Source organism: Dermacentor variabilis, chromosome 5, assembly GCF_050947875.1.
Source record: "Dermacentor variabilis isolate Ectoservices chromosome 5, ASM5094787v1, whole genome shotgun sequence".
NCBI classification, from domain to species: Eukaryota; Metazoa; Arthropoda; class Arachnida; order Ixodida; family Ixodidae; genus Dermacentor; species Dermacentor variabilis.
This window is the reverse complement of record NC_134572.1, coordinates 150792762-150816063: the sequence shown is the minus strand read 5'-3', so window position 1 is coordinate 150816063 and position 23302 is coordinate 150792762. Positions and strand designations below refer to the sequence as shown.

The 23302-nt window shown below is 45.0% G+C and overlaps 1 protein-coding gene and 1 long non-coding RNA gene across 2 annotated transcripts in view; both read left to right on the top strand.

Moving 5' to 3' along the window:
• LOC142583243 (uncharacterized) overlaps positions 1 to 23302 on the top strand; it is a 146543-nt gene that overhangs the window by 36290 nt on the left and 86951 nt on the right. The gene's annotated exons all lie outside the window — the stretch shown is intronic.
• LOC142583241 (uncharacterized) lies at positions 18751 to 22209 on the top strand. The gene is made up of 3 exons (XR_012828578.1): positions 18751 to 19159; positions 20961 to 21170; positions 22004 to 22209. It is a non-coding gene; the product is annotated as an uncharacterized LOC142583241 (long non-coding RNA).

Genomic DNA, 23302 nt, shown 5'->3' with positions numbered 1-23302 from the left:
GTTCCAGGTGTGTGTGTGTGCTCGCGTGTCCAAAGTCTTTTCTTTTCGCGCCTCTGAAAAGAAGCAACGCGGTGCGTTGGCTCCGGCGCGCGGTCGGGACTGCGATGACCCACATGCAGCCGAGAGGGCCACTCTTCCGACACCGAGGCTCCGCTTCTCAGGCGGCGACGGAAACTCGGACGACCGCCGGTGCAGTAGGCCACGGTCTCGGCCGCCAAGATGTTTATACTCGCGGAGGAGCACTTTATCAGGCGGGCTCGCGGGTGCTGCCCACTTCTCCGGCGAGGAAACCCGTCGCTCACTCGCGGCGGGCTTTTTCGACCGAACGTGCGTACATTACGCGCGCGGGCGCGCGTCGACGAGGGGACCGCCGCCCGTGATGCATGTCGGGGGCGTCGCTGGTAGGCGCGGGTTGACAGGCCGTTCGTTAAACAGAGGGCGCCCGCATAATTAATTAGGGAACGGCGGCGGCCCCGCCTTGCGATGCCCGCACTATTCGTGTCATGACGCGAGCTCGCGGGGTTTCTTTCGGGCAAGATGCGCCGAGTCTCCAGCGTGCCCGTGTGCCGAGTATTTGGAGATTCGTAAGAGACCACGTTACAGTCACATTACTAACGATGCGCAGAAATGCGTAATTTTCTTTTTTCAACAAGCTGCCCACCGGTATACTGGTCATTCAGAATATTCAGACGGTGAGACACGTTGTATAGGATGCTTTACTATGCCTGATGTAAAAGAAGTAGAGGACCGACCTTGTGGTAACCTTCGCAAGAACCTCTCCCGTACATGGACTCCTCAACTCCCACACATGTAGGTGATGTTGGCGTAGTACCGTGTGATGACCAACAGCCTGTCGCAGGTGACGCGAATAAAACGTGCGCTTACGTCAGTTAGTAAAACGACCCATAACTTAAGCATGGACGTTTGGCCGTCATTTTTAGAATGCAACAATTTAATTACACCTTACAGCCGCCACTTCACAGCGGCTACCAATCACCATTCGCTCGTCTGACTGCTAAATATTGACAATAAATATCGTCATCCGGACGTTTTTTAACCCCGTAACAATATTTTGCTCAATCGTTGGACCACTTTGTTTAAAAGAATACCAATTTTCTATTTACTAAAGTTGAAGTCAGTTCACCGTGAACAATACAACCGGACCGTGGCAAGGGGCCCTAGTCTCCTCTTTTTGCGTGATTTTTGTCGATATTTTGTCTGACGCTACAAAAATTTCATCTTAAGAAAATTCAAGTCGGTACTTCATTAATTAAGAGCAACACAGTCCTCATTGGGAAGAGAGATCGCTCGACACGATGTTCCCTTTTAGATCACGGCAACCAGTCCGCACGGCCGCGTACCACACGTGCTCATCATCTCTGCCAGAAGCGAAGCACGGCCAAGGCTGCGCGCTTGACGCCCTCGCTGCGAGAAGCGCAGCGCGTCTTTTTACGACCCTTTGTTCCTCACGGGCCTCGCCAGCGCAAAAGCGGGTCGATCGGCGACGGCGGCGTCCGATTGGGTTTGATTCATTGCCCCTATCCCGACGCCAGCTGACACGCATCAAATCTTCGCCGGGACAGCCACGCGGCCGTGAAAAAGATGGCCCCGCCGCTGACCTTGGGGGACCGCACACGGCGGCGACCGACAGGCCGGCCGGCGGGCCCTTGGCCGCGAGCCTCTGCCGCAACGCGATGCCGAGCCGCGTCACGTGTAGTGTAATACTTATAGCTGGCTCCGGGGCCTCGCGCCTGGCACGGCCAGACCTTTTGAAGACAAGTGGAATCGAAGCTGTCCGGCGTGTGATGACGACGCCGAGGAGGCATCACGCGCGGCGTAGAAGAGGCAATCCCGTGCCGCGGGACTCTTTTGTCTCGTTTGCGATGTTGTTCTTCGTTCTGTTGACGCCTGTCTCGGATGCTATTCGAAGCCACTGACTGGTTGGGGACTGCGGCTGCTGTGTTGTAGAAGCAACCTCCCTTTGTGTGCCGTAGCTAGCATTCGGTCATATGCAAGCGATTTCTTTCTTTTCGTTTTGCATCGCTTGTTTTTAAACAGTCGAAGGAGGGGTCAGCGATAGCCTTCTGGCGCCCAACAGATATTGTAGAGAGGTCTGACCTTTCTGGTGTTCCGGCAAACACAGGCTGTTTGGGCGAACTGCCGGATAAGCGGAGTCGTAAACGTCAGATCATGATGATTACAATGATGATTTATTGACATTTCATTTGAAACAGGGCATTGTCGAATAGTCCCTCAACCTGCTTTAGCTAATCAGGTAATCTATACATGAATATCAATCTAGCTTCGGATTGTACAGCGCAGACGGAACGACCCCAAAATGAAGGACAAGACGACACAGACGCACACAGACGCTCTGTGTCGTCTTGTCTTTCTTTTTTGTGGTCGTTCCGTCTGCGCTGCACAATCCGAAGATCATGAACCAACAAGGCTAAATTTGAACCACTAATGAACCAACAAGCCCAACAAACTCAAAAAGGTGTATGTTACCTACGAGTCCCACTGGTTGAATCCCTTCGCATTCGAATTGGATGTGCTGAGTGGTCTCCGGATTTTTGCTGCCCCCCCCCCCCCAGCATACCAACATGCCTCCTCTATTTCCGAATATTTGCTACCGTATGTCTTTGTCCTTAGCCAACCAGACAGATACTCAAATATCAAGGCATTTCCCTTCGTTTTATCGTACAGATGTGCCCTTCTAATTTCTTCTCATTCTTGTAAACTCTAAGGTCTATTTTTTTTTATTCTTTGCACCCAATTCTCTGTCATTGTTTCTCTCACGTTCTTTGTGATGACTCCTTCTTATCTACCTACACTGTCACCCTGAACTTGGCTGCGAACTTTCTTGACCTCTTCCTCCATTCTATGTCAACGCTTTTCGGGTACAGATACTTGTACACTTCAATCATTGTACACTTTAGCCGCCCATTTATTTTGATCCGTGTTCCTGAGTCTTTCTTAAAAAATAATTTTGCTCTCTGCTTCTCTGACTCCAAACGAGGCCGAACGCATGTCCTCCTGCACTGCCTCATTTTTGGCTTTGCCGTGGGCTATCAAAGCCAACCGGCTTAGTGATCTCTGGTTAACATCCAACCCTGACAAGACATCCAATTTTAAGCACAGAGTGGCATTTCCGAACGTTAGTGCCGCCACCTTTCCATATTCCATGCAAATCGTCATATTTATTGTGGCCCCAAAAGTGCTTTATGTACGTATCCTCATTGCTGCATTGCGCTTACCCTTTATTTTCAGATTATCTCGGTGGCTGCTTGAGCAAGTCTTTCCTTCGTTTTTGTATACGCCGAAGTATTTATATTGCTTGAGTGTGGGAATGACTTGCCGTCTGTCCATCCTACTTCGCGACTGTCGAAAATTTACGCCATCAGCGAAGTAGGACGGACTTAGTAACTGCAATAATAGCTGTGTTTTTGTGGTCGAGCTTTGTGCCACGAGGTGGCGTCATGATTCCAGCCACTCACGTTTACATTTCCGCTCCACCGGCAATCCGCCCAAACCATCTGCGTTTGTCGGAATACCCGATACTCTAAAGCTGTGCAGTTCTTAGTCTAGTTTGAGCGCACATTTTGAGCGTACATGGCACAGTCTTTCCAATTTCCTAAACCGATAAGTTCATTGTGTCAACACGAAAGCGGCAAGAAAAAGAAAAGAAGCACATCAAGGCTGTTGATCCTTTCTTCCAACCAAGCTATGATACACAGAAAGTGAAGCTGGCAAGGTCTGAAGTAACAATGAAAGTAATCACAAAGTTGTGTGACAATAGTGCGTGACTGTCAGATAGTCTGCGTGCCTCGCGTGTAGTCAGCAGCTCTTGACTGTTTCGAAGGCGCTACGCCTGTCACTTTGTGTGGCGGTGTTACCTAACTCGTTCCGCTGAACTCTTTGCAAACGTTGATACCGCGCTGGCTCACGCAGTACCCATGCCCTGTAGTCACGAAATACTGCTAGACCAGGCGCCTCATTGGTGCTGAGAAATCAAGGGCTGAATTCACACAGCTTTTCATTCGTAACTGCTGTTGGCGATTGCCCTGCCGCCTTTCTCCGGCATTGTGATTCGCTTGTACGTTTGAGCGAAAGAACGTTTCTATGAACATGCGCAGAGAACTCCAAAGCGAAGCCCCGATACCCATACAAATGCCCCCTATACGTGGTGATCACTCATAAGTTTTACGGTGTTAAAAAAAATCTTCTATGGAAGATAGCATCATTCTGGTCCTTGAGCTTGATTATTCGAACAGGCGCACATTATTAGCACGAGAAATCGAAACACTGAAATAATTAACAAACATTCAATAATTAACTTCTCGGTCAATTACTTCATTGTACATATTGCAATTTACGAGTTGTAATATGCCGGTGAGCTTGCTAGACATATCCACTTGAAATTAATTTTCATGATGACACCAGTTTCGACATATTCCCTAAGTGTGGAACGAAATATATGGCCGTTACAGTTACTTTTGTGGTTCAATGCATAACACAGCGTTTTGTTAAACAAAAGGTAAGTCGAAGAACAGTGCATTTTTAGGGCAAGTTTGATGGCGGATATCTCCTAACTGCCGTCATTCTGGAATATAATTACAAGTGGATACGCCTTGCAAACTCACCAGCTGCACTTTGTAAACTGCGATATCTGCCGTAAAGCAACTGATTGAAAATGTAATTAGTGGAATTTTGTTAATTGGTTGATTATGTGTCCCGATTTCTCGTGTAAGTAATGTGCGCCTGTTCGAATAATCAAGCTCAAGGACCAGAATGATGCTATCTTCCATAGAAGATTTTTTTTAATACCGTGCGCGTGCAAAGTGACAGCTTTGCACGCGCCTCTGTTTTTGTCGAATTATTCAATTCTTTAACTGTGTTATGTGGCAAACAGCAGACGAAGTTTTGTTCAACTGAAACGGTGTCAATGAGCGCGAAATATATCGAAATTACATTAATGTATTGTTTTCACCCAATATGAGGGAGTTCGAGAGACTGCTTTTAGACAGACAATCAAAATACCACCTCTGGACGCAGACGATTACTGCAGCGTCCACTAGTAATGCACCCAATTTAGTTTTCTAAAAAAAAGTTGCAAGCGGTAACCATAGGCCTACGCTCATTCACCTACCGTGGCAACTGCAGATTTATTATCAATTGACAATATTACGCGACATTTAACGCCTCGTATCTAAGCCGTAGAGTATACAATACATGTAATGTCTGCGAGTGAATGTCGCGGATGGTGACTGCAGCATCCACTATTGATGCACCCAATTAAGTTTTCTATAAAAAAAGTTACAAGCGGGAACTATAGCCCTACGCTAACTCGCCTACCATGGCAACTGCAGATTTGTTATAAACTGACAATATTACGCGACATTTATCGCCTCCCATCTAAGCCGTAGAGTATACAATACATTTATTGTGCGAGTGAATGTCAATAAATATACGCTACATTTTACGAAATATATTACATTAAATTTAAATGTGTCACTAGGGTTCTGTCATTACTTTTCAAGTTTCTCAGCTCACACAAACTTTCGCTTACATTACCTTTCTTTCTCATTTTTTTTTCGTCGCACACGCGTAAGCGAACACGCGAGCGAATGATTTTTTGGCCTAAAAAGCGCTTACGAGGAAGCTTTAGCTCGAGTGCTCCTATCCAAATACATTCAAACGGAGAATTCGTTTTTCTCGGCGACCACAGCACCAAGCTTGACGAGGTTTGTTCCATGTGAAAGAAAAACTTAAAACTGTTGGTTTTTCATTTTTGATTTAGTCGTCGATTTTTTACTAAAAATTGGCAATAATCGCAAATTTTCAGAAAACGAAACTATCGGGTTTACAACTCCGTAAGGCAGCAATGAAAAGTAATATCAGATTTCCGTGAATTGCATCTGATAGTACATGTAAAGCTGACAAAATTGGTATGTTACACATGAATCTCAAAAATGTAGTATTGTGTAAATACACCTCTTGCAGAACCCTTGTACACAACGTAACCACTTCACGTAATATATAAATTGAGACAACGAATTTGTCCGCTTTAAATGAACTAATGGATACCCTTTACAGAACCGCGATATCTGTTCTTTACGGAGAGCTATTAATTTGTAAACTTCGTGCTTCTGCTTTTTTCGAACTTACCAATTTTCGAAAATCCTTTCAACAGAATTCAGGCCTTAAATCAAACCTCTGTTTCCAGCAATCGCTAGAATTTACCTTTCTCTATGAAATGTAACAAATTTTAGTAAAATTTGTCTAAGGGTTATCTGACAAAAGCATTTTTGCGTTTTAGATGTATTTGAATAGGCCATGTCGGAGTTGGGCCCGAGCTAAAGCTTCCTCTTAATCACTTTTACTAATGCTGACTCCCATTAAGGACGCACAGAAATCATGACACGTGATTATGCCTCCTCAAGCGGGGCAATAGAATGCCTTACGCAAGCACCAGCCAGAAATACCTCGCCATACATCTGCGCCGCAGACCGAGACACGTCTGTCAGCCAGAACGAACATGTCATTGGGAAAGGAGGAATTAGGAGAGGAGTAATACTGATTTTTCTGCGGTGGTCTTCTGGCAAGCTACAGGCCGCGTATTGCAAATTTGGGATGAAGAAGTTGTCAGTTTGTGCGCTTGCGTGTGGAACTCGCTAGCAAGGCTTCGTCGACGTTTGTTTCACCTCAGCATCACATTGCTTGTGGCGAAGCCTGCTTGACTTCTTCGCCACGTTTTAGGTGTAACACAAACCTGCTACATATTGACAGCATTTAGCTTTAATGACCTCGAACAACACTAAGGCATGCGTGAGGATCTCGATAACTAGACAAACCGTACGCACCTAAATAATATCACATTCAAATTACTGATATCCGGTAGCTGGACCTCTGTGCGCTAGAAAGGGCTTGCTTTTTTTACATGTCTTTCGACGCAGCGTGCTTTGCCCTTTCACTAACAATGAACGCTGATTATGCCTGTTTTATCCAGAAGTGATGTAGCCTGCACAGTTTACAAATAAAAGTTACTAGCGGGAACTCTGGCGATCGTTCACCCACCATGGGAATTATGGGTAGCTATGGGTTCGCCCGATAACCATGGTTGCGGCTTCAGACGTCCTTGTGGAGTTACTTACTGTTCTTTATACCTCAGATTGGCCAAGCAATCCCAGCTTTCTAAATATAGCGAAGTAATTAGGTGCTACGTGCAGATATTGCCAATTTCTACAAATATAACGTAACATTTTGTTGAAAACATTCATTGTACAGAGCCACAGATCCGTTAAGAGCGAGAAGTACGATGTATACCCAAATCCATGTACTAGGCATGATTCCCATTGTGGTAGAGCCTCTCCACTTGCAGCTTCCGTGCACACTAGAGTCAGTCAATTACATTTAGCAGTTTCCTTTGTTAGAAAATTGGCTGGCTATAGCCTAGAAGATTCTATGATATAGCCAGCCATGAGACAGAGAAATGGAGTATGATATTCACATGCTACCATGCGTAGGGCGAGAATAATTAAAACGATTTCGTTGCGATTTCAGTCTACTCCTCTGAGGTCAACATTACGTAACCATCGACGGAAGCGGGACCCGCGACGTTTCTTTATCGACCATATCAAATGCTCTCCTCGTTTTCGAGACGCACTTGTTTGTTTATAGAGCGAATAAAATTACGTGCGGTGACAGGTTTTCCGTATCTAGCCAAGTGAGGAGCAGTGAGGAGCGCGCACTGGTGGAGAGACCGAGCCGGAGGAGCAAAATCTCCAGGGGGATCAAATAATGATACGTGTCACGTGATGACAACCAGAAGTAATACTGACTGACAAAGAAGACATGGTCTTGAGTTCCATCTGAACGTTTCTTGAGCAAAGTAGTATAGGAATCAAGCCGGGTAGCAGGCCGCCGAAAGTAAGTGAAGCTTGCATCGCACGCGACTGTGCAATTTCTGGCGCAAAGCTTCGCTACTGTATTGTAAACGCAGAAGCAACATAGCATGTGCACAACATAGGAAGTAATATTCCGTAATTAGGGAATACAGTCAATCTAGGCCGCAATGGGTTGCATTTTCACTGTGTGTTCGCAAAGGCTGGAGCTTAGATAAATTTAACGATCGATCAATGAAATAGCAGGGGTGCGTAGTCTCTGTACAACTCGCTTCGGACGTCGACATTGATCATGGCACGCCGTGCCAGTGCCGGTTCGGTCACTGCAGTGGTTGCCAGGCACCCTACTAAATACCAATCACGAACAATACAAAACAATGCATTCAATGCACGTCAATGGTCCCACGTGCCACAGGAAGAGGGAGAGGGGTCGCAAGCCGCTCCTTCCCACCGCATGCTAGCGTGGTTATGTTCTGCTATTTATGAGAGGCCCGGCCAGTGCGACCGTCATGAGGGCACGAACAATATGCCGTATCTTGAGAAATTTTTTTCTTCTTTTGAGTTCTTGCTTTCCTGAGCCTAAATTATTTCCACGAGGATAAAAAAAAATTAGATGTGTGCTTGTACCAACAGAAAACGCACACCGCGGTGCCTTCATCCGTGTAGTATCACGTAATGAAAAGGGCATAAATTAAACACGTCCAATTTCTCAGCCATAGGTACACGCCATTCAAATTTGGACCTTCCGAGTTTAATTCGCCCATTTTGTGATTTCAGATGGCTCGAAGTAAGGTGAAAGTGTCAAAACGTCGAAACACTTTTTACTCGGAACTTTAATACATACATACAAAACGAACATGGGTGCCAGAATGTCCACAGAAACACTAAATATTTAGTTTCTGAAAAAAGCAGCTATGTGGTAAACAGAAACTACCGCTAAGAGTTGTTCGAGCTCTCTTTCTTCTGAGAACTCCTACAACCGTGCGCAGTACAAACTCTGGAACAAAGACGCTACTTATATTGGCGTCAATGTCGGAGTAGCAGCACATGAAAACGGAGTTAACAATTGTGTTCGCGCACAATTTCGTCATCAGTGAATGCTCTTATAGCTCAAGAAAATAGGTCAATCTTGCATCATTTCTTTATGTCAACCTTCGCAGTACACGTGACCAAAGCAAACTGCGAACAAAAGGTGTAGCCTAGTTAACACGAACTGGTGTCCATCATTGTAGGTATGTCGCCGGCGGCTCAATGGGTAGTGACAGTCGTCAGGAATGCTTTTATGTCACTTAGGACTGCGCATAAATTTACTGCCGCTACAGCACTGTTGTACACATGCAATTTGAGCGCCTGCTGAGGAAATTCGTAAAGGACTCGTGGTTATCTGTTGTCGTTGGGAAATGAACAAAAAAAAAAACTTGGCACAACTGGAAATCTTGGTGTTGGAACACGACAGCGCTGTATGCATACGATGCCTCTATTTATAGCCACGTTCGTCTAATGCTCGGTTGGCTCGCTCTCCTGCGTCTTCCGGTTATTGACGCCTATCAAGCTTCTTCTGTCTTATCTTTGCCATCTTCATAGTTACCACGACAACTGAAGCAGGTCACCCATGAGTTAACCGCGGTATCAGTGATCAAGCGGCGAGGTCGAGAGTATGGGCAGGACTGACAGACGCACGCCGTGATCCGCTTCCCTCGCTGCGCCCGATTTAAAATCCAAGAAGACAGCAGGCAAGAAACGAGTAGTCAGAAAGAAGTGTTCCTTTCGGTCCAGTCCACTTTCCCTATTTGTAAAGACCAGAGTTGGCCAGAAATGCGAAGAACCACGTCAACTTAGGTTCATCCCGCTCGATTTTAAGATGCCCGGAGACTGCTCAAAGGGCGCATTTTTTCCTTCAAACCGAAACTTGTGCTTGCCAGCCGGTAGTTGGAAACATGGTCGTCTTTTAGTACTACGAAATATTTTCTTTTTCGCATCCCCCGCTCCTCCGCCCCTTCCAGTTTTACTTGCTTTCGCCCTCCAAAACCAATTTCACGGACCACCACTGTATGAAGGATGTTCAGAAAGTTGGGCTGGACATTGAATAACCGTTCTAACCCGATTACTCGAAATCATTTATACGAGTATCGATTCATCAAATTTTTTAAAATCAATGCGTGTTTGTTCAAAAGTCCCAAACAACAGCATCAAAGCCATCCACCGTCTGGCCTTTGTCCAAGCTGATTTGTGAAGTATTTTCATGGGCATAAACTCTCCGACAGTCTTGATTATGCTTTTTTTTTATCTCGCATGATCAGGCTAACAAACATACGTTAGGAATGAACTTCTTAATGTTTTTTTATAGTGATGGAAAGTCGACTAAAACGGTCAATAAATACCATAAAAAAGTGCCGTCGTAAAGTTGCCCCTTTTGTATTGCCAAGGTACATGGAATGCATGTAAAAGTTAAGGCTACATGCCTCTTATAAAGTAACACTGACCTGTAAAACCTCGAGAGCAGTGGTCGGCGCGAAAGCCTAAGCATTCAATAAATCCGCAAATACGCATCGCACCTCCTCCCTTCGCCTCTGAAAAAGAGCTCAGCCAACTGGAGTCCACTCACAGCTAAGTAATTTTGCTCAGCTGGTGTAAATGCTAACCTCAGTAGAAAATAAAATGTCGTCGTTCAGTGCTAATACAATACCTTTGGCTTAGCATGATATGAGCATCTCCCGCAAAATTTTCCGGGACCCTCAGGCTTTCTTGCAAAGGCAGTGACATAAAGATGGATCTGTATGACGAAATCAGCTGTCTTAAGCACGTCAAAGCTCTTGACCCATCACGAAAATAAACTAACCTAATTGGCTCGCGCATCTATACATATTCTCGTTGAGTTCCACAGCGATACATATGCCCTTATATCCTTGGGTTGCCATCGGCTATAAGACACCAAAAGTATTTGTTTAATGCATTCAGTATGCATGTAATTGTGAGCTGTGTGTGCGTGCACCCGCAAGGATGTGATTTTTTTTTTTTGCATATAGACACGTGTCATGCGCACAATGAGCAATTGTGTACTCTGCCACATTGGCACTTATACGTAACATTCGTGCACCTAGTGCTTGTATTTACGTGCAGCTGTGCGTTATGTTTTTCTTGGTCTAAGTGGTAACGTCAGCATGATATTCTGTGCACTCTGCGGCATTGCATCGCCCGCACGGGAAATCAGGAAGACGCGCAAAACCCTCTTTACGCCGACCTACGTGATCCACGTCACCACGGCCTAAAACTGTCCATGGCACCGGACCACCTATCATAACGCCATCTCCAGCTCCAGGACAGTTTACCATTGCTCTGTCTACAGGACAGGTTCGCCTTACTCGGCAAGGAGCCGACTGAGCGGACACACCAAAAAATGACGTAGAAATCTTCGCTTTAACAGAAAAATATGCGCTTGCAGGAGCGCAAATATGGCGATATTTAGGTACCGTTTGTTGTTTCGCTGCGTAATTCGCAGAGCAGGCAACTGGGCGAACTTGCCGGGAGGTTACAGAGGGAGGTGACATATACGTCGATTTACCATATGCATGCCAACAGTTTCTGAAAAGCGTCCCTCTGGCAAATCCGGAAAGCGTTAACTGTAACGTGACGGCATGTTTCTTACACTCTTAAAACGGTTGCACCAGTGGGGGTGTGTATTTGTCCCACAAAATGATCACCATCTACCTTGCTTGCGTTTCCGTTCCTGAAAACTCGGCGCTCGCTACTTTCCGGTCAGGAATGCTGTGGCACGCTGATAACGTGCAAGCCGTTCGTGACTTGAAAGTACCTGGCTCCCAGCGTTAGAAATTTTCTTCAATCGAAGTGTAGGGTTATGTAGAGGAACGTTTTGGAATACGGGGGTTAGTCACTTTTCAGTGTTTTGCTGCGCAGGACAGCTCCAACAGATTTCTTATCAACAACAATACCAACACATGGAGGGAATGGTATAGACACAACATATACTGGAGCCCAAGCTTTCCAGCTGACCATTGCAAGGCAGCTGAACGCGATAGTGCCAAACATACCTGTCTCTCTAGCACCCCATTTCTGAATCACTTTCTCTCTTTTTATGTCATTTCTATACCATATTTGTGCACCAGACGTTTATGCAAACATCCTGTCAATTCATTAAGAACTTGCTAGACAAGCATATGCAGCACATCCCTTCAACACTATCTCAGTCTTTTTAACTTGCTATGCCATTATCAGAAGTTTTCTTCTTTCTTTTTCTAGGCTGTAGGCAATCATAAATATCAAAGTTTATTCCCAAAGACGAAAAAATGATTGCGATAGCAAATTATTAGACAGTTATAAGAAGTAAGGATAGTTTTATTGGTCATATAAAATTGGAAACCTTCGCTTACTAACTAAATTAAGAAGCATGCCGTCATCCACGCACAGCCAAACACACCTCGCTCGATGAACATGGACACACGCGGTCAAAGCGTTTGTGTGAGTAAGAGCGGAAGCAGCAGCGAGCGCGTTGACCTTCGTGCTGCCCTCGCTTCAACTCGAACTAAGCGGCGAGAACACAGCACACACGAAGCTATGAGCCGTCCGCGAACCTAAACGCTGTATCCATCGCAGATCGCTTTCAAAATAGGGCCCGCACGGCCAGGCTCAGCTGCGGCATACGCAGCCACCGCTGGAGTAGCCTGCCCCACGGTTCACTGCACGCAATGGAAGACGGGGTGCTTCCTCCCCGCCTTCCTCCCTTGCGCGCGTAGAGATCGAGGCAGCATCCTCGGCTCCGCCTCACACGCTTTCACTCGCATCCACAGCATTCGCCGCGCGGTCACGATGTTATCGCACTTGGACTTTATGCGGAACATCTCGGTGACGGCGACGGTGGAAATGCGCCTAGAATGTTGATGTAATTACCACTGCAGTAAAACTCGCCTGCGGCTTATAGCACAACTCTACTTCTTGAGCTATGTTACTGTTGTATTACTCGGTGAGCTGGGCACTACTTGCGCGAGAAATCGAAATGCATGATTGGCTAATTCACAAATGTTCACTAGTTAGTTTAAAAAAGTGAGACATTCGTTCTCAATGTGTACGTCTGGATGCGTTCGTGCTCAGTTAGTGTGGTGCTTCCATGCATTAAATGGCATTTTCTTTTTAAAAATTTGGCATTTGCGCTTGAAAGGCGAATGACTGACAGCGATGGCAAGGTATGATCCTGCAGTCAAATTCATCAGGCGGTGTTATAACTGTGCACGTTTGCGACATGTTGGCGTGACACAGCACATACAGTAACTACGCCGCTTGGTTGAAGGAACTGCGCCCGTGGCAGCTACCAGGCCTCACAACGCAGACGGGATAGCCGCCAGCGGCACCACAGGAGTCTCATCTCTAACATTGACTAGCAGGCGATGAAAGATATTTGTAGAGACTTACGAATATGTCTGGCAACGCAGCGACAACTCTACGCCTTTATTTTAGCACAAAGGAATCGCGAATTATGATGTTTAATGCAGATATGAGTAATTATGTGGTGTCACTTCTTCAGCTAGTCATACCCGTAGTCAAGTAATTTAAGTACCTAAACCTGCACATACACGATAGAAAGGCTTGCTCAAGGACCCACAAAGGTAATCGGAAAATAAGGGGAAGCAGAATAAAGTAATAATCAATCAGAGCAGTTTGGGGTCACAATAAATATGAGGTGGTGCGTGGAATCTGGAAAGCAGTAATGTTACCAGCGCAAATGCCATTTTGTGCTTAAACTCGGATATCTTGTCAGGGTTGGAACTTTACCAAAGATCAGTAGGCGGTTTGACTTTCTCACCCCCACGGTAAAATCACAAATGAGACAGTGGAGGGTGACATGGGTTGTGCCTCTTTGGAGTCAGAGAAGCACCAAGTAAAATCAGTTTCGAAGAAAGACTCAAGAACTTGGATGAAAATAAAGGGGCGACCAAAGTGCACAAGCATCTCTACCTGAAAAGCGTGAACACAGAACGGAGGAACAGGTCAAGAAAGTTGGCGACTAATTACAGGGTAATTGAAAGTGTAGATAGACAAGTTGGAGTCATCAAGAACAAACTGAGAGAAACAGAGACAGCGAATTAGATGCAGAGAATGGAAACCAAAAATACCATGAACATTTACAAGATCAGGTAGAAAAAATAAGCACCGAAAATGTGTACCGTAACACAAAGGGCAGTGGCTTGCTATTTGAGGATCGAGCGGGTTGTCCAAGTTCAAAAGCATACAAAAGCAAATATTCGACATAGGACGAAGCATGTGTCTGCTGCAAGAAAAAGCCAGAGAGAACTCAGCACATCCTAATGGAGTGCGAAGGTATTCACCGAGTGAGACCAGTGGACGGAAGCAGAAGTAAGTGATGTTTAGAGTATTGGTGTAAAAAAAGGAGGCAGTAAATTAACACGGCTGAATCCGTTACAGACATAAGTAGTGACGCAAGCGAAATAGAGAAGATGAGGAAGAAAAAAAAAAGATAAAAGAGATGTTCACAAAAAGGCTATTACGTAAACCATGTATAGCATACCTGATTAACTTAAGCAGGCTAGCTGACTATTTGGCACCAGCCCGTTTGATAAAAGATGCCAATAAATCATCATCGTCACCTCTATGTTGCAAGCGATGAGGCCCACAGAATATTGTCGTCGTTTTTCAACACCCTACGAAATGATTAGGCACATTTAGCTTGACCTTAGCTATCGCTTGTGCTCAGACCACGCGTACGCACCAACGGTGCGGTACGTACGCTGTCCTCCACCAGGAACGCTAATGTGTGTACGCGACGCGCATGCCGACAGTGAAAGACGGAACGCTGTCCTGGCACCGGCAGAGCCCATTTAGCCTCATCACGCGTCCACTGGAATTCGTCCTCTCTCGTTTCTTGTTTTAACGCGATAGCGTTAAGGAGCTCGTGTCGCAGAAAAGCCGGTGTCGTCGGCGTCGGTGTCGGTGTCGGCGTCGGCGTCCGCGGCGTTGGCCGTGAGCGATAAATCACGGCAGGCACTTCATAAATAAAAAGCAACTTCCAAGATGGGCTGGGTGGGAATCGAACCAGGGTCTCCGGAGTGTGAGACGGAGACGCTACCACTCAGCCACGAGTTCTACGCTTGAAAGCGGTACAAACGCGCTTCTAGTGAACGCGGTGTTGCCTTAAAAACGTGCCGTAGAAAGTTATACTGCGGTGTATATCGGTAATTATGAGCATGTAACTTACAGAAGTCGCATTTACACGAGTAGCGAAGTAAGTTTCCGCTACATTTCTTCTGCGCTTACCGCACACGCAGAGCCATCGTGCGGCAAGCACAGAAGACCCCCTCCTCTCAATGTACGGCGCTGCCCCGACAGGTGGCGCGCCATGCGCGCATTGGGGCTGTGCGCGGACCGGTGCCAGGCGCGTCGCGGCTCCGACTCCCTCTCCCCTGACGACGCTTCGCCGTGCTCCCACGCGGGTTGCAGAATCAAGCGCCGTTCCTTTTTTTTTATTGCGAAAGCAATACTGTTCGCACTTTAGGCCCGTCGGTGGTCGTGGCGCCTCCTTACACAGCTGCGTGTCACGTGACCATGTGACGTCACGCCAGACCTAGAGACGGGGCCCCAGCTCGCTGTCTGGAGTGATGTCACATGGTCACGTGACGCGCAGCTGTGTAAGGAGGCGCCACGACCACCGACGGGCCTAAAGTGCGAACAGTATTGCTTTCGCAATAAAAAACAAGAAACGAGAGAGGACGAATTCCAGTGGACGCGCGCGGACCAAGCTAAGCCTTCAGCCAATTTTTTTTTTTTGGAAGCTGAACGCGCGCGTCTGTCGAGGCCTTTAGACCCTCCCCACGCGGGCCTTGCATGGGTCGTTGATACCAGGACAGCACGGCGGTGGTGGCGCCGACAGAGCGAACTTGCCTCGAGTGTCCGCGCATACTTGCTATCGCCACAAAACGGAGAGATGCTAGACCCCGTGGCTCGGATATCTTGTTCTGCTGCAGCGCGAATTACCAGTCACCGAGCGCCACACGTGGATGGAGCTAAGTGTTGCGAGCGCGACCAGCGCACACCAGTAGAAACCTGCCACTGTCCGGTACTCCAGAGACCACCATTACGGCATACCGCATAATTTTATTGTTGTCTTGGCATAAAGCATTCTGTCGAGAGAGTAAATGAGAGTCTAGACCGCTCTTGAAACAAAGCAGGATGGCGGGCCTCAATCCAAAATTTATATCGATTAAACGGGATCGTCGTTGAACGCAAAATTAAAACTTCGCTCATATTTCTAGTCACATGGCATTACATATATAAAACTGTTTCTGAAAAAAAAAAAACACTTTACTTACAAGCACTTAGAATATTAGTTGCACCAACGCTCTATCATATTTCGAAATCGTCAAGCACGCTTCTCACTATTTTCCTGCGAATTAATCCAACCAAATATTTATCTTTATTTTGGTTAGCCTATGAGACCATTTCTGCTGCACGCACTTTCATACTGCTGTAAATCGCAGGGAGAACATCATTTTCTCATGGTAAGAAGAAATATATTATTGAAAAAGAAAAACAAAGCGCAGGAAATCCAGTCAACATAATTGTGATGTGCCTTTGTACGTCCCTTTCTTTTTTCTTTGCATATATGGCTGCACCTCAGCAACTTATTCTGTAAAGTGCGAGCAAACCAACACTTCTCTATTTTCTTGTCTTAGTTTCGGATACGTACGACACTCTTACAAAACGAAACATATTGAAAATGGTGATTTACTAAAATTTTTCGCCTGCCTTTGTTATGCAACCCATACAAAAATGCTTCCTTACTTTCTTTAGAACTTTTATCAACATCCTATCAACTTTAGTAACATCCTATTGACTTTTACTTTTTAGTAACGTTTGTCAAAAGAAAGTTGGTTACTTCTTTTCTAACTTCAGTATGTAAAAAGAAAGTTACTAGAAAGTTAAGACACACTATCTTAACTTTTTAGAAACACGATTCAATAGGAAGTCAATAAAAATAATTATGTTCTTAAAGTACATAACCCAAGTTACAAAACATGCATGAATATTATTCAATAAGGTTATAATTATTCAGTGAACATGGCTGGTGCAAGACAGTCTTGTTTCATGGACAGGTGTAAATTTCCACAATTTTCAATCAACTTTCTAGTAACACTGGTTGCTAGAAAGTTGTTAAAAATGATTTAGTGAAAAATGAACATATAACAGCATCTGAACTATAAATGAATATGCAAAGACTGGCTGCTTTTAAAAAAATGTTTTTTTGCAGAGTAACTGTTTTCCTAATTTTTAATCAACTTCCTAGTAACAGGTGATAGTAGAATGTTCATAGAAAAAAATTGCTTCTAATACCGGGCGCTAAGAGGAAATATGGTCTCACCAATTCAAGATGAGGGCACGTATTCTCGAAAACACGACAGCTAGTGCCATGGGAAGCGTGTATATGAGCGGTGATCATGAATTTGTGCTCAGTAGGTGTCAAAGAAGCCCGTAGGCCATGCACCATAGCACTAGATGGAGCTGCACGGACGGCGCGCTGACACACGGTCCGATTCGGTGTCCGATCCGGCGTCCGACGCGCCGAAACTGCAGCCCGAATCGAGGTGTTTTGCCGTGCCGAAGCGCCGGATCGGACGTCCGGCGTGCGACAAACCGGGCAGATTTTCATCGTCCGACGTGTCCGACAACTGCACCGTCGTCTGGTCGCAGCCAATGGCAGCGCGGCTGGCATGTGACGTTCTCTGACGTTCCCTCCACGGAGGCGATGCTGGCTGGCCGGTTTCTCGCAGTTATTCTTTTTCCTTGCCTGCTGCAGTTTGTTTCTGACATGAAATAGTTACCAGTTCAGTAAAATTATCTCGAACGTGTGCCTGTTATGCAAACCAGCGCCTTGTACAGTAGCACTAAGCTACTGGTGAGATCGGGAGCCGCGACGCGAGGGCATTTCGCGAGCAGACATCACACACCGACCATCTGAGCGAGGCCGCTCGCTTCGCTTGCACGTTTGCCCTTCGCAACGACTGCGTCAAGTAAACCAATTGTATTTAATTACGGCCGACCAAAGTGTACAGTGTTAATTGTTTTGGCAAAAATAAGCACTCTTCGACGAGCTCGGGCTGGATCGCAAGCGCCGTCGGCTGCAACGTCCGCCTAGCTATGCCTACCGGCCCTATCGCTGGCTTTAGCGGAGCCGTCAGTGGACAACGCGCCGTCATGAAGTGTTCTGTCACTCACAGGGGCATAATTTTATCGACAGCGTTCGCGTAAAGCGAAGCAGTGTTGTGCAGAGTTGTTTATATTGCGTTTCTCGACGTGGATATGAACTCAAGCTGGGGAGCTGGATGTGGGCGGAGCTTCCGCGCCGCTCATGCCGTAGCATGCAGCGCCGCACGTCGGATCGGACACCGAATCGTACCGCGTGTGTCTGTATAGCTCGCTCATGGTTCGGCTGAAGTCCCCGTATGTTCTTTATAAATAAAGAAGCCTACCTAGGCACTGTAAACCCAACGATTTGGGCCTAATGCCTCTCCGCCTCCCACTACGGCTTCCTTTGAGTGACAAAGTCTGATCTCGAAGGCCGTGCTTTTGAAACCTGCATGCACCTGAAGCAATTGCGAATCTTGAAGGCAACATCCGCTTAGTTTTTATTATATATACATTTCCTTAAACTTCGTATCACAAAGTACAAAGTACACACTTTTGAACCAAACAAATATATTAAAGGACTCTATCAAATGTTATTAGGAAAAAAACACGCAATTTTTTTCATTTAAGATACATTTTTCTAAAAAACCGCAGAGTGGCGCTACTGCAGTATCTGTTTGGTCAATGGTTTGGTCGACACACCACGTTGGTTGTAGTGAATGCTCCTTGCAGTAAGGTGGTATTTGAGTTATATTTTAGAAGTGCCTAGACAAAACGTGCTCCTTGTCGTGTGCAGTAACCATCCCGAACCCTCCGGACTCGTGTAACGCCATTAGTTCGCCGTGTGTTTCGAGCGATCCACCAGTGTCGTCAGTGAGTGCCCTAGTACAGCGCCCGTCCGAGCTGCCTTTGTTCTGCCGAGCTGCCTGCCCGCGCTCTCGTGAAAAGTCTGGTACTGTGGCTTCGAATCGTAGTGTTTGGAAGACTGTTAAAGGTTGTGCTTTTGTGGAGCTGGAGTTCATCGGAAGTTCTACAGTGCTTGCGCCAGAGAAACGTCGGTGCCTCTGTACCTGTTAGACGAAGGAGCGTTTGCCAAGTCTTGAAAGGTAAGCAAGTTTGGCGCTTGCGCGCATTCTTGAAGCTTATGATTTACGTAATGAGCGTTGTGTAACTAGCTAGAGCAAGGCGCTTTCCTATCGTATGTTAGCCATGTTGCTGTGCACATTTAGCAAGCAATTTCACGAAAGCTTCCTCTGATGTTACAGCGTACTTGCATTCTGCTACCCGCCTTGATTGCTATGCCTGAATGGGCACACAATTATGAAAACACATTGAAAGTTGGTGTTCGTTCGGTAGTTTCCTGGCAAGAAGTTATTCGCTATATAGGCATTCCCGCAAGTACAGTACATGTGTAATGTATGCGTCGATGTATCATGGGCTTCGCGCGTTGACACACGATTGCTATGTTTGACGCTTAAGCACATAGAAGCTTGTATGAAGATTTTTGTATGTATATAGTTCGGTTTGGAGGTCCGCGTCGCGAGAACCTGTGTGTATTGTTTATGTTCTTGAGTGTCTTCGCGTATTTGTCTTCTATGTTGCAGAGCGGATATAGGCCGATATTACAATAACGAGGTGCATTTTTAATCTAGACATTTCATCAATCAGACGCCGGCCTTTAAGAAAGACAGACCAACCAAATCTTAATAACGAGATGTCAGCTCTTGCAATCGTAGGTTACGGCAGTGCGTAATAATTTAAAGACTGCGATTTTGTAGCGATACTTACCCCTCGATTCTATATCACTCTTCTCGCCCACCGCTAACGGCCGGCAGTTGCAGTACGTAGCACGGGCCGGGGCGTCGGTCAGCCCACTAACGAATAGCGAAAAGGAATACCATTGCTACAAAATCGCGGTCTTTAAATTATTATGCAAATTTTGTGCACAATGAGATGTTATAAACACACCTTGCATGTACATGAAAAAAAGGTTTACAACAGAGATGACATATATGCATGGGCACATATATGTGTCAATAAAATACTCGAGCGTCTTTCTGCCTACAGAAAAAGAAGTTATGTCTCCTCGAGGGCATGGCGGCTTGTACTAATGAACCTCTAAGGGAAGGTTTTCTCTAATACCTATTTTTGATATCTAAATGCTTATGTGGCATGTACAAACTGCTTGCATCAATTTCTCATTGGTATGAGCAGTCTAAAATTTAATTTTTAGTAATAATTGCAATAATTAACTCATTTCACCTGTCTTCTAATGACTAAAGTTCTATGCTTCTACCTTGACAAACCTTTTGTGAAATTAGTTTGATGAGGCCCAATATACAGGGCTTTCTAAATTCAAGGTATCAGTACCTATTAAAGACTATGCTAACTATGAAAATGCTGCTTGTGTATGTGGTTTATTCACTCTGTCAGACAAAATCTTTACACCCAAGTGCAGTCAGTAAATTGAAAACTGCATGTCTGCAAGGGGAAGTCAGAATTGTATTTGAAGACAATTGCATCTTGTTTGATAGTTCTCGAGCACTTGTGCGTCACTAATCGACCACAGCTTGGCCCAACACTCGATGAGGCTTGAAGCTTTCAATGTCTGCTAATCACTAAAACAGCACCAGATCTCACTCTGTGTCAAGGGGTGGCACACATTTGCTTAGTTCTAGGCAGATGCACGTCTTTCTTTCGCATTGAAGTTCCCAATACTTTCTAGTCTTACGTAAAAGTGCACAGCTCAGTACAATGCATGTATGGTATACGTAAGGCTGCTTTGTTCTTTAAACCGAATCAACGAGAAGCAGCGACTTTCGTTTTTGCAAACCTTACCCTACTTCCTAACCATTCCTTGATCAAACGTGTATAAAATGAATCTGTGGTTGTTGTATTCTTTCACAGGTAAACATCGGTGACGGTGTATACGTTGAAAAGGGCATGCTGAAGAGGCTGTGCCTGGATGCTAACAACTCAGGCTTTCACTTTGCGGAGGACCTCCTTAAAGTTCCTTTTTCAATAGAAGACGTTGAAGGGAGGTCCTTTTTTGGGCGGCTGTCAAATGCCTTCCACAGAAGGATCCGTTGGATTCCAAGAAGGTCAACACCATAGTAGGTATGTGTGTCACAAAGAAGCATCTTAATATTCTTTGTGCAGTTTTCAACAAAACTCCTTTCATGGCAATTTCAGTGCTATCTTAGGGCATACTCCTTTCTTTCCTGCTAATATAGCTATTAACCTGATTATAATAGCATATTATAATGCAAGCTTTGTCACCATAACTAGAAAATTGTCATTACTGTTGGCATATGTATTTTTGTGATAGAGGCCCTGGTCATATGAATGCACTGATAATATAATATCCTGTCTTGTGGAAAGCTAACATGTTTAGTAACAAGCTCACTTTGACAATGTCTGCCTGCACAGCAAAGGCATTTTCTAATCTTGCTGTAGAACGTCCGTAATGCCTGTTCAACTGCTTACATGTTGCTTGTATCATTTCGTGGTTTTAAGTGCAACACAAAAGTCAACTCTTCTATGTACCTGTGCCCAAGCAAAGCTGCAGCACAGTTATGACTGGCACCTTGCCTTTCCTAAGATAATTCACACATGAAACTTCCATGTACTGGTCACAATACGAATATCGAAGTTCATTAAACTGAAGTTGATTTACAGCTTTTGTTTGTAGATGACAATTGGTATGATAGAGTTTATGTGTCATGCATCTGTTGGTGTTACGCGCATCCATCACGCTCCCAGCTTTAATGCACTAATTCAGTCATTTCATGCATTTTTAGGACTTTGCACAAAACAAGTGGAGATGTTTAGAGCTCACAGGGTCGAAAGCTTGTCTCTTGTGCACTTCCTTTTTAAGAAACAGATGCATGGTGTGTTGCAATGTCACTGTAGCAAAACTAATATATTGCCTTTTTTCTTCTCTTTTCTAGACTACACAATGCAACATTTCAGCCTACTTCCAGGGCAGCTGGAGAACTCGTCCTCCTTACTAGCCTGGGGATATTAAATGGATGTGTTCAAGTACAAATGGAAACCTGTCTTCTGTTGCATGCCACACCTAGCCACTTGGCAATCACTATTCGCCACAGACAGATAGTTGACAGGATGTTACTAGCAAGTCGTTAGGATATATAAAGGTGGTTAATAAATAGTCGCAGCACAGTTTTTAGGAAGCAAATAAAAATTTTATTCAGAGATAATCAAAGCTTATTTTTGCAATACATAATTGCAAAAGTAGTTACCTCTGAATAAAATTTTTATGTACTTCCTAAAAACTATGAAGCGACTATTTATTAACCACCTTTATACATCCTAACGACTTCCTAGTAACATCCTGTCAACTATCTGTGGCGAATAGTCGACAGGATGTTACTAGCAAGTTGTTAGAATGTATAAAGGTGGTCAATAAATAGTCGCTTCACAGTTGACACTTTCTAACGACATAAGATAATAAGCAGTCGGTAAGAATTCTATCGACATTTTATATCTATACTTTCAATTCAATATCGGTGGCCAATAGTCGGTAGGAGGTTACTAGGAAGTTGTTACGGTGTCTAAAGACGGTTTATAGAATGTCGATAGGTTCTAGTAACATTTGTCTAAAGACGGTTTATAAAATGTTACTAAAAATTTTTGTAAGGGAATAGCACAAATTTTCATTGCTGGACGAAACTCGCCTGTGAAATGTACCCGCTATCTATTGCAGAAGCAAAAAGAAAGAAGAGCCGCTTAGGTTGAGAAGACCAAGATGCAGGGCCGAGCTATGTTATAGGGGAAGTAATCAATTTTAATTATCTTCTGTAGGTCACCACAGCAGCACAAGACTACAGAACTTTGTCTGCTTGGACCGCTAGTTTTGTCCGCTCTTCTGCTTTACGTTCCAGACATTTTATAACCACCGCAAACTTGTAGAAAGGCTGTCAGTGGTGCACATTTAAATGTGGATAGGCTTCGACATGAGTTTGCTAAATTTTCTTGCATTAAAATCAACCGTCTAAATATAATGGATTCATAATATACCTTCCTCTTACATTACTTTTTTTTGCCATTCTTTTTGGCGAAAAGGATAGAAACTAAGCGTGGGCGAATATTCGAAGTTTCGAATACTAATCAATTTACGCAAACCAACTATTTGTATTTGTATTTCCAAAGGAACTATGCGCTATTTTTTATATATAAACGAAGGAAATATTTCGTAAAAGTCGACTGCAAAGTCTGGTCGCTGTTCT